We start from the raw sequence: 18,926 nt of genomic DNA, 5'->3' as shown, positions 1-18,926 counted from the left end.
TATTTATCATCTTTATTCTGCTTTACATTACCCAAAACACCTTGCCAAGTGATTCACTCATAGTGTGCACCCAGTATGTTTTTGTGGGAGGGATGAATGAATAAAATAATAGACATCTACATATTTAAAATATTTGTTTATATAGGAAAAGCTTTCTTAGTCCTTCTAAAGGGTATGTGCCTTTAGACACTGATGGGGAAACCCTAATGGGATGTGGGAGAATCACGAATGCAACAGTGTGGATGCGGGAAAATGCGGCATGGTTCCACACAGCAGCAAAGGCCAAGGCCCAGAGCAGCCAGGACGCAGACCCCGCCCCTTCCGCCTTATGTCAGACGGAAAGGACACAGGCGCGCGGTGTTCGGTCGCCGGGACTTTGGCCTCTCGAGGTATGCGTGGCTGCGCACACAGGCCTCCAGCTTTGAAATGCAGCGGGGTTTAGCGAGTTTCCCTTTGTCTCCAGCGTTGCGGATGAACCTGGTGTCTTCTGGCTTCTGGACAGCTGAGGAACTCCTGGAGGTGAAACCCTCGAGCTCAGCAAAGAAGTTGGTATATCTAAAGAGGAAGCCTTAGAAACTGCAAATAATAAGAAGAGAATGTGTAGCAAAGAAGCCAAGATAGGCTGGTCCAGCTGAGTCAGGCAGGAAGTGTACAGCACTGGAACTTCTTGAGCAGGAGCATACCCAGAGCTTCATAATTACCTTCTGTTCAGCACTAGATATTCTTGGGGGTGGAGTACCCTTAACCAAAACAAAGCAAATTTGTGGTGCCCCAGGTGTTGGAAAGACACAACTATGTCTTGTGTTGCGGCTGTAGATGTGCAGATACCAGAATGTTTTGGAGGAGTGGAAGGTGAAGCAGTTTTTACTGATACAGAGGGAAGTTTTATGGTTGACAGAGTGGTAGACGTTGCTACTGACTGCATTCAGCATCTTCAGTTTGTAGCAGGAACACATATGGGAGAGGAGAGCCCCAGAGCTTTGGAGGATTTCAGTCTTGAAAATATGCTTTCTCATATTTATTATTTTCGTTATCATGACTACATAGAGCTACTGGCACAAGTTTATCTCCTTCCAGACTTCCTTTCAGAACACTCAAAGTTTCGATTAGTGGTAGTAGACAGTATTGCTTTTCCTTTTCATCATGACCTAGATGACCTATCATTTTGAACTCGATTACTAAATGGCCTTGCCCAGCAAATGATGAGCCTTGCAAATAATCACAGATTAGCTGTAGGTTTAACCAATCAGATGACAACAAAGATTGACAGAAATAAGGCCTTGCTAGTTCCTGCACTGGGAGAAAGCTGGGGACATGCTGCTACCATAGGCTAATCTTTCATTGGGACCAAAAGCAAAGGTTGGCAACATTGTACAAATCACCAAGCCAGAAGAAATCTACAGTACTCTTTCAAATCACACCTTAGGGATTTAGAGATGCTGTTGCTACCATGTGTTCATTGCAAACAGAAGGTTCACTGAATTCCCGAAAACGATCAAGAGAATCAGAGGAAGAACAGGAGTCCAAAGACTAGTCTCAAAGTATATACATGCATTGATGCTGTGAGATGTGACTTATACAAGTAGTAGACTTGTTACTTTAAAATAAAAGCACACATTATGGCACGAAAAAAAAAATACAGATATGTGCCCTTTGGACATTGCTGTGTGAAGAAATGCTGCTATAATCATCTGGCCACTAGGAGCAGGAAATCCTGAATTCAAGACACTTAATCATACAGAGAGGAAAGACAAAAAAAAAAAAAAGGACTTTTAATAACATTGTTGGACTTCTGAGGCAACCATGGAACTTTTCTAGACTTCTCTTTCTCTGAGATAAGCAGCTTCATATGTTTGAACCACCTTGGCTATGTTTCTGTCTCTTGTGATCTAAAATAGTAAAACTATGACATCTCCATAATACAAATCAGGAAACCAGAACTCGGAAATCCCATGGCTGGACTAAAGGGGTTTACTGAGTGAGTGGTAGAGGCATGGCTAGAATATAAATTCCTAGTTCAGTCCCTTCTGGTATATTATGAAGTCCCTTTCTTAAGAACTGGTTGCTTGCACAAAACATTGATTAGCAATGCATTGTATAAAAGTACACTTTATACAGTAAATAAATTGTTTTGTGCAATAATGAAGCACATACGCATGTTAGCTTATGTTGAACCATATGAAACTACCATGCCTGTGTGACAAAAATGTTCACTTATTGGAAATTTCATGTGGTTTGACCTAACAATTTTATTGCCTTCCCATTGCTAATGTAAAGAAGATATATTTAATTACTATATATTAAATGGTCTTTATTTTTATTTTTAAGTTTGATAATTAGAGTTTAAAGTGAAATTTCCTTCATTTTTCTGTAAATGAGTTTTATTGCCCTTCTTTCAAGGGGAAATTCTAGTTTTATTAAACCAGGTTAACTTTATAAGCCTATCCATCTATGACAATGTTGTAAAACTATAAGCACCTAAAAGACAGGCTCACTTTTTTTAATGAATACTTGCAGGGCTCAATTAGAAATTGTAACATACCTCAGATGATAAAGTTCTATGCATATAATATTATGATCTAAATATATCATTAAAACATGATGATGTAACAAGTGAGAAGAATTATACCTCCCATTAGGGAATGCGGTATAATGCTTGTACAAAAGAAACATGAGCAGTGACTTTTTGTGATGTTATAATTTGTTGTGATTTAAAGTAGTATTTTACAACTTATTTATAGTTTTTAGATCAGCCATGTGGGAGTTTATTAGGTCCTTTCTCCTCAGTGTGACTCCCGCTGATTATAAGAAAGTTCTATCTAGAACTCGACTTAATTGGATTACCTTTCAGTGTTACCTGAATTGATTAGAATGTAGTACTGAGAGGAGGAATTCAACTTTTTTGCTGAATTCTTCAGAGTACTTCCTGTTTACTTCCAAAAGTGTACTTTCTATAAATTGTGCATTAACAGGTTCTACAAGAACTAAGATTATTTACTTTCAAAAAGTTTAAACACTGGTTTAAATGCATAGAGTTTTCCACAAAAATGAGATTAGCTGCTCAGTGTTGCAGTGTAACAATATTATAAAAATTATTACAAAAATCAATAATACTTTCATGTCCAGAACTAATCTGATGGCAAGATCTTGTTTATATAGATATTAAACAAATGCATTATTCACATTTTTAATGATTTTCTAGAGAAAAAAAGACTTTTTAAAATTAGCATATAGAAGTGGTATAATAAATGAGTATAATTTCTATTAACAGAAAGTTAATTTACATAAAACAAATGCTTGTTGAATTATTGAATATGATAATATCTACATGCCTATTCCTGTTTGTCATATCTTGTGCCTTTTGGCGACATCAGAATTATAACAATCTGATTTATGCATTAAATTTAATGCATAATATGACACCATACAGATATGTATGCCTTTTAATGTATAATTTAAACATGATTGCTATATACTTCACCCATTCTTTCATGGTATTACCAATTTTCTCATGCAGCCAGAAATCACGATTAAAATGCAGGTTGCCAGATATGAATGTCTGTTTGAATTAATGAATATTTTCGTAAAAATACTCCAACTATGAATGTTTTAAAAACCTTGTCATAACATTCACCAAACTTATACATGACAGCAAGCATGTGTTACTGCATTTTCATCTTAAATATTTGATGACTGCCTCTTTAAATCCAAGATTCATAACCCAAAGGCTTTCATTTTCTTACACCATGTGTAATTCAAGAGACATTTATTAGTACAGTCCTCTTTTTAAACATCAAAAAAACATATCTGAAAAAAAGCAATATATGAACTTCCCAGAATTTTGGACATATTTTACGGTATTAATTATACATAATATTTTTTAATGTGTATATACAATTTACACTCTCTTTCTCTCCCTCCTTCCCAATAGAATAAAGATAGGATTTACAATGAAGATGATTCTGGTTAAACATTAAAAACTACAATACAACTGGAATCTTTTTCAAGGTACATTAAAAATGTGTAAACATTTCATAACCTACCAACATTTTCAGGAAATGATTACAGTGCATAGCTGCAATTTATGAGATTCTGAAAAATACCAATGCTCTTCTAATAATTTTTTAACAATAATGTCAGTTCAAAACTACAAATTTAAATTTAACATAGGTAAATAATGGTAACAGGTGCAGTACAGTCATCTTTATTATTTAAGAAGGAAACCAACTTAACAGTTATAAGAACAATTCCATGCTAGGTTGCAGCTGAAGGTTGCCCACTGATGGGTCACTCTCACTTGACCTTGGGTGTGCAGAAAGGTAGTTCACCATGGAAACCTCGGTCTTGATGCTTTCCATACAGTAAATCATTTCAGTCTCTTCATGTAATTCTTTTATTGGAAGTGCAATTGAAATGTCATGCTCCACAAACAGAGAAGCTAGTAATTTCTTATGGGTGATTAAACCACCTTTCTAATGTATGAACTTGGATAAAGTTATATGCAACTATTCTAACACACACTTAGTTCATCATAATCTTTGCTCTGTATTTTTTGAACATTGTGGTAAGCATAGTTTACTCTAACATATTTTATGATTCTTTAAATACAGTCTGTCTGTATGTTGTCAAATATCTGATATCATTTGAATTATATGATGGTATTTCTACCTACAGAAAGAATGGAAGTGTGTGCGTGTATTTATGTTTACAAATAAAAAAAAGCTCTTTAAATAATACTGAAATTTCCAAAAGCAGGCAACTTTTAAAAGGACATTTTAGGCCCTAAGCCAAAACTGACATTCCATCTTTAATTATGTGAAAATCAAAAGAATGTATTTTAACAACAAATTATGAGAAAATCATAAAAATCATATTTTCTTTAAAAAGCAAGAGTTACAAAATTGCTTTTTCCTTTATGAACTGCTCATGTCAATATCTCTAGACAATCACTCCCTTCTGCTTTTATGGTAAAACTGCTTTTTTAAAGCTCATTCCATTCTACTATATTACTCTCACAATCACATCTGTCAAGACCCCAACCCTCTCTCTCCCACCGCCCAGCCCTCACATTTGTTGAAATCTTGGCACTTAAATCACAATTTTTCTATTCATAATGTATCCTGTCACCCTGGGAGATTTTAAAAGCCACATGGACAACTCATCCTGAATCCTGGCCTCTCAATTCCTCCAAACCTCATATTGATGACCTTTTCTTTCACTGTCCTCTTTCCTAGACAAACACTGGACCTTGACATATCAGAAACTATTCCAACCATAATATTGGTATTTTAAGGATTCTGCTTTATGTTCACTGTTTTTCTTTTATTTTTCTTTTATTATTTAATGACACTAACTACAACCTTAAAATTCATCACAACTGAAAATTTCAATTTGTTGCCCTCAAACAATATCTCTCTATGATTTGTCCCTTTATAACTTCACTTCCCTCCCTACCAAGTTAAAATCTATGGAACATGATTCTAACCATTGTATTTATAAAAATCTAAGTCCCCATCTCATCTGCCTTCCCATTTTACTCATTTGAAAGGGTCCAAATTTGGGTTATCCCAATACTCTTTGTTCTCCAGCCCTAACCTCAGGCATCTGAGCTCTGCTAGGTAAAAACAACAACAGGGAATGGCAGCACCTTTATAAAAATTAATAAATCACCAATCTTAATGGAACACTCAGTACTTCCTGGAAATTTTACCATGCTTATTGGTTAATCCACTTTCTTGTTCTCCATACATTCTAAACCTTCTTCATTGTGTTCCAACCAGCAGTACTCTCACCAAAATCTGACTTTCAACAGATAGGTTAACTTCTACTACACAGAGTAAATAAATGCAGTAAGAGGAAAACTGCCTGCCACCTAACCTATGAACTTGTTTGCATCTGTCCCAGTCTCTAATTATTTGCTTAAATAGGTGGTTTCCTTCTGCTGATATTAGAACCCTTTCCCTCCTATTCTCTCAGACATTTTGGAATCAATGACCCCTTCGCTAACATTGCCAAGTTCTCTTTCTAGAACACCCTTCCCACTTCAAAACTTGTAAACCCATAGTCCTGTATATCTCTGTTCAAATTTCTTCTTCACTGAAGAGTTGCTATATCCTCCAAACTAAGTCAGATTCCCCAGTTTTTCAGCCTTATTTTCCTTTGACTGTATTCCTTACTTCCTGCATTCCAATTGGCACTGTTTATCACAATTTGGAATTCTGCTTATTTAAATGATTATTGAATTAATAGCTGCCCTCCAATAGTGTTAGCACTACAAGGTCACCATATGACACATAGTAAGAGCTCAATAAATCTTGATAATCAATAACAATAGAAGAAAACACACAGCATGTACTATATGCCAAGCACTATATTTACAAAGTAATTTAATGCTGCAACCCCATCTTCATTTTATAGAAGAAAAAGTTCAGATGCAGGGAGGAGTTGACAGACAGTGTTACAAGAGTTTGGCTCCACAGTGTATGATCTAAGAACTACATTCAACTGCCCATAAATGGATGAAGCAAAATTACAGTACAGCCACCCAAAAAGGCAAAAATGTTGCAGTGTAACTGTGATGAGATTTAGTCCATACTTTTTATGATATGCAGTATAAATATGAAGTGTCAAAGTTGGAGTATATTAAAAGTTCAGGACTGTCAATCCTTTGACATTGTGCCAAGGGTATATATATATGTTTTATATTCATCTTGGGTTCTTTAATTTCATTCTGTTTTTTCCTAATGAAGGAACAATATTCTAAGTCAGGTTAACATTAATGGCAAATAAAGAAGGAAGAAAAAGAAAAGAAAAATCTAAAATATAGGACGTAGGTCTGTGTGGGTATTACAGCAAATTTCCTTTGTTCCACATGAATCCTCTGGGTTGGAGCAAATGAGTGTACTCACAGGAGACATAGGGGTGCTGAGGGCTGACTGGCTATTGAGATACAATGATAAAGCTAGAAAGGAAGTGTATCATAATGGAGGAGGCAGGGATGTGAGAGGAGCATTTACAGAGAAAGAGAAAGTTAAATAATATTCCTCTTCCAACCCTGGCTTCACACCACTAAATTCTTCAGAGCTCAATCTACATAGCCTTCAAAATATAGGGAAGAATCACACTCATTATATTTTATTATTCATCAACATTCTATAAAGTATTGAATAACTGAATATAATATCTGATTCAATAATCAAGAGAAGAGGAAGCAATTTTCGACAAAGCCATCCTCCAAGAAAAAAGAAACACACTTGAGAGAATATAAGAAGGCTTTCAACTCAGTGGGAAGGGAATGTGAAAGCACTTCACTGAAGCTCATTGTAGCTTGTGCACAGTTTGCCTGCCAAGAAATGTTCATTCAATATAGGGAAATAAATTCCCATTCACTAATAAACACAATCAAATGCAAAGCTGCTTTACAAAGTCAAAGTCTATAAATATCTCCTAAGTGGTTTATGTCTTAACATATTTTCCCAAACTATATTTTATCACAAAGCGTTTTTCAGTTATTCTATTCCTTTTTTTTACTTCAATTGTTCATGCCACCATCACATGTTCCTTAAATTATTCATATTTTTATGGGAGAAGTCCATAATTCTCCATCCACGGGAACATATAGGGTGGGTACATTTAGTTTTGCAGGTATTGTACATATGGATAAACAGAAAGCAAGAAGATCAATTACTAGTAGTGGTAACCATCAGCACCATCCCCCTGTCAACCAAGGCTGAAGTGTCATCTCACGACATGAACATTGACCCAGGAGTCAGGAAAATAGCCCAGGGGTTGTATTTTCCAGTAATGTACTGGACACATATGACAAGCTTACAGACGAGGAATAAACAGTTCTTAACTCACAAGACCTTCAAACAGTATTAAGTGCTTTGAAATCCATGGATAACAGGTGCTACAGGGACTGAAGCCCTCACCAGGTCACCTCTTTCCCTCCTGATCACTCACCTCTTTGCCCCTCACATTAGGAGAATATTGATGAGAGGAAATGACAGAAGATGCCTTATGGCAAAAAAAAAAAAGGGATGTAATGGAAGCTTATCAATTTTTCATATACAGATTTTAAGCCACGATGCTAAAAATTCCACAATGATGCATTTAATCATTTGCTGCAATTTTCAAAATCCTTAGAAGATTCTCATCACATGATAAAACTAGGTTTTATAGACAGTTATGGATTTGCTTTCACATTAAAATTGCTCCTAATAACATGCTATTAGCCAATTTTAGGAAGAATTTTTTTAATAGTTCAATGAAGTGTAATCATCCAGTAAGATAGTATTACATCCAAATAAGGATTTAAAATTACTAATGATGATCTAAAAATAGCACTTCAATGAGGAAAACAGTTTGGAACTCAGCAAATGGTACAACACTAGTTAATAGAAGTTCACTGACTTACAAAACTCAATGACTTGAAAAATCTATAAAAAGTATTATCAAATAATCTAATTTTTAATTTTTAAAAAGTCTATCAAAGATTTTCTTGAAATGGTAGTAAAATATGACTTGAGTTGAAACAATTACTTCACTAATTTTAGAAATTCACACTTACTGGCATTGGTAAACAAGGTAAGTCTGCACTGTAGTCTAGTCAACTCCTAGGTGTTCAGTCTACTAAATCAGTGACCTCCAAAATGTGTCTTTAATCATTTAAATTTTTAAAAGAACTCTAGAATTCTTTTATAATGAATTTATATCCCTCCCTTTCTCCATTAAATCTGAAGAGACCTCTATAGTTCAATTTCAAGATCTCTGCATTACAGGATGTCTCCACTGAGCTGTCCACTGTTAACAAGTGACTTGGGGTTCCCTTGCTACTATTTTCCTCACAGACATCAAAAGAAAGAAGAAAACGAAAACATTGTGATATAGTAAAATAGTTTTAGTACTGTTAGATTATTTTTCCTTAAACAAAATATCAAAATAATATGTTAGAGTAAAATAGATTATACATTGTTGAATTTTTTTTTCTGAACATGTCAGAAAGGTATAGCAAACCTTACAAAAAAAAAGACATATTGACCTTTCCATCTCATTATAAAACTAATTTGTGTTGTTTGTAGGAAGGAAAATACAAGGGCAGAAATCACCTAGGAAAAATATCTAAATGTGAGAATAAATGTCTTTAAATGTTAGTCAAATTAATTCACATATTTTTCTCTAAATTTAGCTGAAAGGAAATTATATAATTCCAACTTGGCCTTGACACACAGATACAATTTGCAATGAGCAGCAAAAGCAACTCAAATATTCTGACCATACCACACAGCCGGTATGACGGAGAGGGCTGTGGGGAACTGCCAGGCCCTGGCTGTAGCTCAGGTCTGTGCGTTGCTGACATGGCTTCTCTCTGAAGACTGCCTGGATTCCAGCTAGCCCTCGGGGAGGGCCGAGTGCTGTCATCATTTTCTACTCCTAACTTTATAAAAGGAAAGAAGAAAGCTCAGATTTATTTTGTATCTCCACTAAATATCCTTGTTTACAGTAATGACAATTGAAAAATTTTTTGAGATAGTGTTTATAGGACAAACAATATTTTTGAGTGCATCAAATGAGTGTTTGAAAAAAATACAAAGTACTTCGGTGAGTTAATATATAACTATGGAAGTCAATTTTTTAAGTTTAGCTAAACTGATTTACACATTTTTTTCAGAATATAACCTAAAAAAATGGTTATTCATCAGCTTAGCTATAAAACTCAATTATAATGTGCAATGCACAAGAAGAGTAAGTTGAAATTCAGTGCCAAGTTCAAAAAGGAAAATAATTCTACGAAGTACCCAAAAATTTGCCAACATTGGACACAATCATTTACTTCATACTCAGGTTCTGTTTTCTTGATAAACAAAGCTCTTGAATGTTTTTATAACTGTTTTCTGTTTTGTTTGTTGTATATTTAAGTAAGTTTCACTACGTTGTTATAGCTTAATAGATCTTGTATATGGACTGGACGAATGAACTTTTCTTTACCAACCATTTATTAAGAATGCCCCCAGTGGTACCCATTATAGTACACACCACAGGTATATTTTGTTTTGTACACTAAAGTTTTCCTTTAAAGCACTGTGTCAGGTCATAAGTCCTGTCTCTGATCTTTCCCCACCTCCTGCCAGCAGAAAACATAGCTGCCAACTGGATCTGTGTGAGGTGCATGTCCGGTCCTGTCTGTCCCTCTCCCATACTCGTTTACTGGCTCCCTGCTGCCTGCTTACCAAATGAGATGCACTATGCTTTTTGCTTGGAACTCATATGTTTATTTCATTTTCTTAACAACTCCAGAAAGTTATACTAATATTATCTCCATTTTCTATGAGAATATAAATAATTTGCCTAAAGTCACATAGAAATAAGTGGCAGAAAGGATTCCTAGCCAGGACTAGTAGACTCCAAAGTCCATATACCTAACTTACTATTCCAAAGATTTTTTAACATGCCAGAATCTACTTCTCTAAATTGATCTCCCAAGATGCTTATTATAACCCGTGCATACTCCAGCAAGATTGATTTGTCTACTGTACAACTCAACCTAGAGCATGGTAGGTGCCTCTCATTTACATCTGCTAACCTCCAGAGGAGAACATTTGTGACTAAGAAAATGCCATCATGCTAAAGCTTTCAAAACTCTTCCAATTCTCCTATTGATTACAATTTGCTAGTAATGCATAAGTGAGAAGAGAAAATTTTTTCTTGATTGAAGCTTTCATTAATGTACTTAAGAAAAGTATTTATGTTAAAATTTAATGCATAATAACTAAAATAATGGCAATAGCACTTTAAATTTCAAATCAATAGATAATAAGGGCAAATAGCAATGTTATCAATCTAAAAGTGCAATTAAGGAAAATAAAAAGTAGCAAAATCATAACCTCAAAAATAAAATACACTAAATTGAAAGAATTATGAAAAAGGAGAAAATCCCAATCATGGTAAGAAATGTTAATACAATTCTCTCAATAACTAAAAAAACAAGAAGACAAAAAATCGGTAAAGATATGAAACTTTTGAGTAAGACAATTAATAATCATGGCCTGAAAGTCCTAAATACTACCCAACATACAACAATGAAACAATAATTATTCTTGCATGCACATATGACAGATGTCTAAATATTAATTATGCACTACATCAAACTGCCTCGCCAAATATCCCACAGAAACAATATGATACACACCATGTCTCTGTATATAATTAAATTGAAATAAAAATTTAAAAAACAAGAAAGCAAACAAACATAAATTGTAAAAGATATTTCTAAATAGCACATGGAAGGAATAAATAATAATGGAAGTTTTACTTGTCAAATTTTTTAGAAGAAACTCAAATACTATTTAGAGGGAAATATACATCTTAAGCAATAATATTAGAACAGAAGTGCATAAAGGTAGAAAATCTGAATATTAACAACCATGGAATAGAATAGACATCCCAGAAATAAACCTGTACATATGTTGATAATTAATTTATGATAAAGGAGCCAAGAATATACAATGGGGAAAGGATAGTCTCTTCAATAAATGGTATTGGGAAAACTGGACAACCACATGCAAAAGAATGAAACGGTGCCACTATTTATAACATCCACAAAATGAACTCAAAATAGGTTAAAGATATAAATATAAGATCTGAAGCCAAAAAATTCCTAGAAGAAAACATAGGTGGCTAGATCCTCGATACTGGTCTGGCATTTAAGTTTTGGACCTTACTCCGAAAGCAAAGGCAACAAAAGCAAAAATAAGAAGGACTGTATCAATCTGAAAAACTTCTTCACAGAGGAGGAAACTATCACCAAAATGAAAAGGCAACCTACTAAATCTGATTTTAAAAATGCGCAGAGGATTTAAATATACATTTTTCTAAAGAAGACATACATATGACCAACAGGCATATGAGAAGATGTTCCACATCACTAATCATCAGGGAAATGCAAATCAAAACCACAGTGAGATATCACCTCACACCTGTTAGAATGGCTATTATCAAAAAGATAAGAAATAACAAGTGTTGACAAGGATGTGGAGAAAAGGAACATTTATCCACTGTTGGTGGGAATGTAAATTGTTGCAGCCACCATGGAAAACAGTATGGAGATTCCTCAAAAAATTAAAAACAGAAATACCATATGGTCCAGCTATTCTGCTTCTGTCTATTTATCCAAAGAAAATGAAAATACCAATTTGAAAAGATATAGGCACCCCTATGTTCTTTGCAGCATTATTCACAATAGACAAGATATAGAAACAACCTTAGGGTCCACTGATGGATGAATGAGTAAAGAAGATATATTATAAAATACAATGAAATAGTGTAATAGTATTCAGTCATAGAAAAGAAGGCAATCATCATTTGCAACAAGATGGATGGACTTGAGGGTATAATGCTACGTGTAATAAATCAAAGATAAATACTGTCTGGTGGCACTTATATGTGCATCTAAAAACAAAACAAATAAAATAACAAAACAAAACAAAATTCACAGATATAGAGAATAGATCAGTGGTTATCAGAGGAGAAGGGGGTTGGGAGATGGGCCAAAGAGGTGACGGGAGTCAACTGGATGGTGACAGGTCAACTAAACTTATTGTGGAAGCAAGTTTTTTTCAATTCATACCAATAGCCATAAATTAGATTCTGAAATATATTCTAAATGCACCACAATCAATAAGATAATGAACAAAGCATATGTACAAAATTCAAAAAACAGAAATACAGAGCAACCAAACAGAATATACACTTGACTAAAAGAGAAGGAAGAGGAGAATTTAGAAGAAGAATAATTAAGGCCTCATGTATCATTTAAAAGTAAATCTAAAAAGAAGAGAACCAAATGCCATGTTCAGCAGAGAGAGGTGGGAAGACAGAACTGAGAGAGTAACCATTGGATTTGAGAATCTAGAATCTAAGTCAGTGGAAATGCATTAAGAAACAAATGTGAAGAAAGAAAATGGAGACAGAGTAATGGCTTTCTTAACAAGTTTAGATGATGCAGGAAGAGGAAAGATGTAGTAATAGCTAAGTTGGACACCTGCCCAAAGTGGGTTGATTTATTAATTTATTTACTTGATTGTTCTACTGTGACTGAACCATGAGCTTGTTATTAAGCTGAGAGGTTGCCACAAGAGACAGGAAAGTCCTCAAAGTAAGAATGATAGAGCAATGCTCTTGAGAAAGCAATCAACTACACCCAAAGGATGCCTTATTTTTTAAAATTAATGTGTACAGGAGGACACTAGGCATCCATGAAGCTGAGATATTCAGTAATATAAGAGCAAAGTAAGAGGCAGGGATTCTACCATGAGGTGAAAGAGAAATTATTTAGGTATGACATTGTGGAGATCTAAACAAATATCAGCCCCAAACCATATTTTATTCATGTAAAAAAGAGATTATACAAAACTAAATTAAATATGGGTCATCATGCCCTTAAGGAGGAAAAGTGAGACCTGTTCACACATACCAAGAAAACTAAAATACCATTCATCTCTCCTTTCTCAACATATAAATGTTTTTTTCTCCTTCATTTTATATGATCACATAGCATTCTTTGATCCTTTCTTTCCATTCTCTAAAAGGATACATGGAGGTGGGAATATTTACCAAAGCACCAACATTAAGCTCAGGCTCCCTTCCACAGTTTAGCATTGTGGTTTCTATAGCAGTTCATCAAGGGCTATAGAATGAATAGGGCTAAATGCATGAAAGAGATGAGGAGAGGATAAATCATTAAAATCGTTGCATTCCTTCTTCTCTCAAACCCAAAAATGCTTCACTTTTAGGAAGTGTTACCCTCACTCCCTAACATGAAACTGACATTTGTCACACAGCCAAAATATTCTAAAGATGGTTTTAAAAATCATTTTTATTGACCATTTCTCAAAATATTGTCCTTCAATGTTGAAACTTATGTTTCAAGAAGGTAAAAATTTCAAACTGTTATTCCTCAACTTCACTGAAGATTAATGCTGATTAGAACTTACATCTTTTAGATTTGAAACAACCAAACAAGGGAAGATGGCATTTTAAATACAATTAATATTAGCCTTTGGTTTTCAGCAATAAATGTAGAGAACAGTGAAATTATTTTATTTTTCTAGGACAGCAATGTTTTTCCATGCATGTTGCTAAAGGAAGCATATTTATCACAGATTTTGTCTTTTATTTTAATTTCTCAGAATCAAAACCACTTACCCAAACTCAAAAGAAACTGTAATTATCTACAGTTAATTACAACTTTCTTTTCTATATTTAATTGTTTCCTTCTAAAGAATAAGCATCATTTATTAATTAACTTCACTTTATGTTTGGCACATTACATAGAATTACTGAAGCAGAAGAAAATGTATGAAGAGGAGTGAAGAAAAGAAAAACAAAAATACCCAGAACATACAGTTCTCAAACATGCTAAGTCATTTGTTCCTTTTTGCTTTTAAAAATCTCTTCAACATTTCATTAATATTCTTCTTTCTAAGTACTGTAAGAAATACAGAGTGCGTGTCTGATACGCTCTATTTCTGGACTATGCAGTAACAAAGTGCATAAATTCATTTGGCTACTCAGAGTGACATCTTGAATTTCGTTAATATATAGTTACTTTCTCTAAAATTAAACAATTAATAAGCCAGCAGCTATGTGAATCATAAATTATTCATACTTAGTCTACCAATGAATGCTAATCAATTATAAAGAGATATAGAAATTAAGACCAAGAGAAAAAGTCAACCATAGCCTTTTAATACTGAGACTCTGCTAACTCAGTCTCTTTAAACATATTTGATTTGTAGAATAGCATCAATATGCACAGCTATGCTTGCTGCTCAAGTTTCCAACAAAATAACAAATTTATGAGTAAGTATACGTATGCTGTCAACAGGTAACAAGAAATACTCATCACAAGTCTGCAGTCTTTGTCTAAAAGGGCTTATTAGAGTTCTTTCAAATTATTGTACCTCATCAAATATTTAGTATTAACTTTCCTGACTTTCCAAAGAATTTGAAACACTGAAAAACATCTTTAGAATCTTTCTGTTCGAATACCAATAACTTTATACCAATACATGTAAAATCTTAATGATCACAAAACGGCCCATGCCAGTCAGTTGTCACACACACTGCATCATTGATGGACTCAGGTTCAGCAATAGACTCATGGCTTAAAATCATCTAATGAGAAGTTTCAACATGCTTATCTCCAACACATGGGATTTCTAAATTATGCAAGTATGTATTCTGATTAATTTATTTAAAATCAGTTGAGGAAAAGCTTCAGTTCCTAGCCTGCATTTTTACAAGAAGTAAACCAATAAAATAATAAAAGTATATGGATGACAAATAAGGACTTAAAAAGGGAAATGGAATTAATCAGAGTATGAAAATTGGAATAGCCATTCATTTATAGCTATCAATCAAATGTTAGTGTCAAGTATTACCAGAAATAGGCTTCAAATGATTCTTCAGTTGATGTTCTGCAGACATAATGTGCTTAGAACAGAGCAGGGCTATTGACAGATACCAGTAGATGTATTATCTCACTGTTCCTTGGTAGCTAGAGAAAATAGAGCTGGATTTATAAAATGAGAAAAGAAGAACAGCTGAGTCTTTAGTTATAATTTTTATTTTCTATGTCCTTGAGCATTAGTAGAGATATGGCACCTTTACCTTAACCTAATGTGAAATACGGCCATCTCAACAAGATAGCCAAAGAAATATCCAAAACTCCTTAGTAGGAATGCTGAACTTTTTGCTACTTCAGGTGGGAGAAGAGTAGAACCAGGACAGCTTTCCTGGGACTCAGAGAAGGCACTGCTAGTAGTTCTCATTCAGCAGGTATAACATTGCAAAACCTAAGCTTAGTGCTGTGAGAAATGTAAAAAAATATTGGATGCAATTACAATGCAAAGGAGCCTGCAATTTAATTAAGGAATTAATTTCTATTAATAAAAGATAATATAATACTCTATGAAAAGATAAGTTACATGTCATAATTAATGCTATAGATAAAAAGTGCTGCTAAAGTACAAAGTAGATCTCATCAACAACTGCCAGCATGGTCACTTTGCTAGTAATGCAGACCCTCAGACTCCACTCCCAGACTACTGAGTCATATTCTGCATTTTAGCAGCTGCCTAGATCTTATGATTTATAAGCACACTCAAGTTTGAGAAGCCTATTTTAGTGGTTTCCCAAGAAAAATGGTACTTAAATCACCTGTTAAACTAATCATTTGTTCAAGAAAGGTGAAGAAAAACAGGTCAGGAAATCCCAGGCAAGTGATCAGAAAAGAAGAAAAGCACAGCTTGAGAGGGTGTGAGGCGTGTTCCAGGAAGACTGAGCTTGCCAAATGAGCTAGGGCGACAGAGATTAATGAGCAGATGGCAAAAGATAAGTCTTGAAATGTACAATGGGTCCATGTAAGAAATAGCCTGAAAGTTAAGTGGACGGAACCACTGAGTATATTTAAACAGACCAGTCAGTGCTTTTGTCACCAAGCCTGGCTCACTCTTTAGATCCCACCCTTCAGAAAGGAAGAATTCACTCCCTTAGCCTTCAGCATTGGCTGCTGGTACCTCAAAGCTGAGACCTTTCTTGAGAGTTACCCTCAGCCAAAGGGAGCTGCTCCCCCCAGGTCTACACCCTCTTCCTGGAGGCAGCTCACATCCATCACTGGTTGATCCAGGGGCACAGAGGCCTGGCTCAGGGCCTCAGTTGAGGGTATCTTCGAAGGACTATCCCAACGTCAGAATTCACTGTAGGGTGAGATGAGTTACATGGTACAAATGCATCTCATTTTGATAACTCTTTCTGCTCAGTCTTGCTCTTCCTCTCACAGGTATTGTTCCCAAGAAAGCTTCCCAGTAAATTTACTGCACAGAATTTTCCATATCAAACAGGAGGCTAACACACACAGAAACATCTCAATTTTTTGAAAAAGCAAAGATTCCTAGGCTCACCTCAGATTTTCTGAATTAGAATGTCTATGGGTTTTCATTGCTTCTCAAATATAAACATGCATTAATTTCTAAGTTCTCAAGTAATGCTGATGATCAGTGTCCCACACTAGGAATAAAGTTCAAATCCGACCACCGACTGTAGATTGTTACAAAACTCCTCAGAGATTCTGAGGTATAGAGACTCACATTTTTTATTTCAAGTTATACTAATGCTCTACTTTCAGAGATTCTGTTTTAATTGGTCCAGTATAGAGCCTGGGTGCTGACTTTTTCTCCTAATATGCAGCTAAGATTGAGAACCACAGCTCAGCTTTTGTTCCAAAATATATACCTATGATATGGTAAAAGCAGGACTACAGTTGGCTCTCAGTCTAGTATCCATGCCATTCTTTTCAAAGCCCCATACTATCTCCCCTGAAAACTAAATAGAATTTCTGAACTGCCCCATTCACTATCCAAATTAGGTTCAACACTGGTAAGTATCTGAAATATATAATGAACATTATTACATGAATTTCTAAAAACAGCATAGTAAAGGACCCATATATGATTAGAAAATAAAAGTGGGTAAATATGATTTAATTCTTCTCAGAATTCATTAGAAATCACTTTGAATGTTTAACAAATCTATCCCTTAGGGACATCATCCTCTGAGCAACCATTTCATCATCTCTAGAAACCGCATATTTCAAACTTCCTTCTTTATTTGGAGAACATGCAGTGTCTCCACCAATCCCCAATTCTCCTGTAAAAAATTCTAATAGGAGTATTAATAAAATAATTTTCTTTTGCTTACATTTTTACCCCTTATTGTAAGCAACCCACAAATATTTCTCTGAAAAATTATAGTCATCCATTATGATGAGTGAAAAATAGAGGCATAGTTAGCTACATGTGCATGCCACCAGTTTTCAACAGAATACAGAAGCAGGCGGTAAAGCGCAAACATTTCAGCTGAGGTCTTAGCCACTAGATGCCGCTGATGTGGCTGGAGGCCTAGGAAGTGAATTCTACAGAACGATAAAGGCTTACATCTTAGAAAATAAAATGCTGTTACTATGGAGACCAGCTGAGATTATGGATAATGAGAGTACCATGTTTTCCTCTCTCTAAGGAGCTATTGTTCTCCACATACTGCTCTATGCTGAACATTACTGACCTTCAAAATGTATCAAAATCATTGGGACTTTCCTTTCAAAAAAAAGGATATTTCATTCAGTACTTCTGTGTGAGTGAGAAGCTGTACACATCAGTTATTCACACACATGCAAAATATGGAAAGGAACCATTATTCAATGCATTTGTATGATTTACATACAGAGGAGTAATCAATGGTCTTAACAGTAAATGATGTCACAGTTTCTACAACTTTATGTGTTTCCAGATTCCTTAAAATTCTCCATCTACAAAGACAGAGGAATTGAACTACTCAATACCTATCATATCTGTAATAGCCTAAAATACCTAGCTGGAAATAATTGTAGGTAAGTGCATGTTTTCAATGGAAAAGGGATATAAGAAATTTCCAGTTTAGTTAGAGAAAATCTTGAAAAAGACAGTTATTTTTCTTCTATAGCTAGCAGCAGACTGGAAAACAGAATCACAGGGAAATAGAAATCTTTTGCTAGGAGGACAAATGATAGCTATTGTTTTCTAACTAGTTGCTGATTATTGTCTTTAATAATACAGTAATATTGTGTCTTTTATATAACTATCTCCAATAGAAAATCTGTGAAATTAATGTTCATATTTATATCTTCTGAAAAATTAAATGTAAGGGAAATGTTAAATATGTACTATGATAGTCTATAAGAATATACAAAAAAAATCCCCCCAAATTATTATTTGAACTTGTATAGCCCAAGAAAATATAAATTATTTAACATATCACAAAATTCACGTAAGGGAAGAATTAATGACCAGATTTTTCATTTGAAGAGTTTATATAATAACTAATGAGTATGA

The 18,926-nt window shown here is 34.5% G+C and overlaps 1 pseudogene; it reads left to right on the top strand.

Moving 5' to 3' along the window:
• Positions 1-203: 203 nt before the first annotated feature.
• On the top strand, positions 204-1,073 carry LOC140845350 (DNA repair protein RAD51 homolog 3 pseudogene; annotated as a pseudogene).
• Positions 1,074-18,926: the final 17,853 nt, after the last annotated feature.

Source organism: Manis javanica, chromosome 2 (assembly GCF_040802235.1).
Source record: "Manis javanica isolate MJ-LG chromosome 2, MJ_LKY, whole genome shotgun sequence".
Classification (NCBI taxonomy): Eukaryota; Metazoa; Chordata; class Mammalia; order Pholidota; family Manidae; genus Manis; species Manis javanica.
Note: the sequence above shows the minus strand (reverse complement) of the source record. Positions and strands in the feature narration are given on the sequence as shown.